The sequence below is a fragment of the Antennarius striatus genome, chromosome 8 (assembly GCF_040054535.1).
Source record: "Antennarius striatus isolate MH-2024 chromosome 8, ASM4005453v1, whole genome shotgun sequence".
Taxonomy (NCBI): domain Eukaryota; kingdom Metazoa; phylum Chordata; class Actinopteri; order Lophiiformes; family Antennariidae; genus Antennarius; species Antennarius striatus.
In genome coordinates, this window is record NC_090783.1 from 19,883,110 (window position 1) to 19,885,822 (window position 2,713).

At 49.2% G+C, this 2,713-nt stretch overlaps 1 pseudogene; it reads right to left on the bottom strand.

The window, feature by feature from the left end:
- Window positions 1-319: 319 nt before the first annotated feature.
- LOC137600620 (uncharacterized) lies at window positions 320-2,442 on the bottom strand (annotated as a pseudogene).
- Between the last annotated feature and the right edge of the window lie 271 nt (window positions 2,443-2,713).

Consider the following 2,713-nt stretch of genomic DNA (forward strand, 5'->3'; position numbering starts at 1 on the left):
TAATCAATCTCACTGAAAATCAGAGGATATTAAAGTCACTGATTCCAACCCCTAAGAGCGACTGTGATGATATATTCAAAGGTGGAAAATAGTAGAATTAGCTCTTCCTGAAGCTCTTAAGTCTTTATTGGTGATCCTGATATGTTGTCACAGTCCTGAGTATCCACCATCAGTGTGATCGTTCTTAAATACATCTCCTGATGCAACCTGAACACATCATCAGTAATGTATCCTGGGTTCATAGGAGTTTCAGGTCTTACAACATATTACACCCTTGCTCAGGCGACCCAGCTGCGGTTGATCAAGCCGCGGCTTGAGTTCAGGTGGCATTCACTTGCCCCCATGGTTCTCCTCTCCGGATCCAGAGCCATCTTGAGGCTTTCTCAGCTGCCTCGGAGGTGTTCTTGATGGCTCTGCTCCTTCCTGTTCCTGTTATGCCCAACTCGCTCAGGGCCTCGTGGAGCGAGCGCCCTACAAATGCCCTGCTGCCAACTTCGATGGACATACATTGTGCCTTCTAGCCCTGTTGATGACATTCTATGACCAGATTTTCATACTTGGTCCTCCTCCTTTCCTGGGCCTCCCCCAAGTGGTTCTCCCATGGCACTGTCAGTTCTGTGATCACGATATTCTTAGTGCTCTCTGAGACCAGAAGGATGTCAAGCCTCAGAGTGGTGCTGACGACATGCTGTAGCTGTAGCTGCTTCTCTAGATCAACTGAGAGCTGCTAATCTTGGGAAGTTGCCAGGATCCCTACTGGTGCCTTCTTGCCTTTGGCTGAATTCCTGCCTTGACAAAAGTGATGGTGTTGGTGGCGTTGCGTACCCAGTTGCGGCTGATGATACCCCTGCTGATGGCTTTAGCAATCGGCTTCAGCACCTGGCACCAGGTGTACCGGCCCTGGCCGAGTGCTGTTGGGCAGGAACTAAGGATGTGTTCTAGTGTTCCTCTCCCTGAGCACAGCTGGCAGTTCAGGGTCTCCGCCTTCCCCCAGGTGAAGAGGTTTGCTGGGCTAGGTAGGATGTTGTAGACTGCCCAGATTAGGAAGCTGATACGATGTGGGTCAGCCTGCCACAGGTCTGTCCAGGTGACCTTCCGGTCCATGGCGTGCTCCCATCTGGTCCAGACCCCCTGCTGCCTGAGACCAGCTGCTCTACTTGTTCTCCCTTCATCGACTGCAGTCCTGAATTCCTCCTGTATTTGCCTTCACTTATCCTTCCCCTTGCATTCCCTGTGTCGAGGTGGTGTTGGGAACATGACCCAGATCTGCTCTGCTGTGGGCCAGTACTCCCACCAGATCTCTATGGTGCAGTCTTGCCTCTGCATCCAGCACAGCAGACTGGGCACTCCACTTCCTCCCAGTCTTCACCACGACTCCTGCTTTTGTCACCTTTGGGTCCTTTGAGTCTCAGTACAGCAGCACCTCTCTAGTCCGAGTCACCTTGAACTTCTCCTCCAGAGACCTTAAGGGCAACCGGTGCTTTGTGGTGTTTCCAAAGAGGGCTATGTTGCTGAGGCTCCTGGGCAACCCCAGCCATCTTCTGAGACAGGTGCTGACCTTCCTCTCCAAAGTCTCCACAGTGGAGATGGGGACCTCATAGGCAAACAGTGGCCAGAGTATCCTTGGTAAGATACCATGCTGGTATATCCATGCCTTAAACTTGCCTTGGAGGCCAGATCTGTCTACTGCTCTCAGCCAGCTGTCCAGTCCCTGGCAGGTTGACTGGACTGATGGAGAGTCTTTGAGACTGCTGACAAAGACCTTGCCTAAGCTCTTCAATGGCTTTTTTTAGAGTGATGGTATCATAGACCCTTTGATGTTGAAGTGGAACCTGTCTGTGTGACCTTGCCCCTTTTCACCACCAGCGACCTGGACTTTGCTGGTTTGAATCCCATCCGAGCCCAACGGATGAGCTTTTCCAACCCTTGGAGGATCCACCTGCTTCCTGGCACTGACTCCGTGGTGACTGTCAGGTCATTCATGAAAGCCCTGATTGGGGGTCGATCCCTGATTGTGTCTGTGGGCCTCTGCACTCTGGCTCCCCGACTTCACAATCATTTTCATTGGTTCCTTCATGTTTTTTTTACTGCCTGTGGGTCTGAGAGGACTGTAATTTCATCTGTGCTGTATGTCGTGCATATATGGTACATTTGACAATAAAGTTGACTTTGACTTTGAAAACCCTCCCCAAAAAACAAAAAACAAGGTTACAGAGATGGTGCCACCTGTGATTATTTCAACCTCCAATGGTGCCACTGTGATGTTACTTTCCCTGCTGTGACTCTCATCCTGAACTGGTCGTAATAATCCAAGATGAGTTCTGCAAAGTGGTGTGGCACATGGTATTTGGTCATGGTGGTCTGGATCACTTTGTGTAGGATGGAGCCGTAGGCATTGGCTAGGTCTAACCACAGAACTGTGAGGCAGTGGAGTGAATTCATTTATTAGGTGAATTATAAAAGAAAAAAAAATCACTGGCAGAGGCAGTATAATCAAGCATTAAAGCATCAAAGAAAAGTATCAATGCAGAAACTGGTAGAGTCTGTATGTTAATGACCTGGATAAAAGTTGAGGTAAGGAGACTGAAGAAGGTAAAACATTAGAGTAGGCCATGCAAATGCAGATAGAAATCTCTGAGCATGTGTGTAGTTGGATGTGGCAGTCAGTTAATAATCAAGCACGGAAAACATGGAGGTGGCATAAAGACAATTA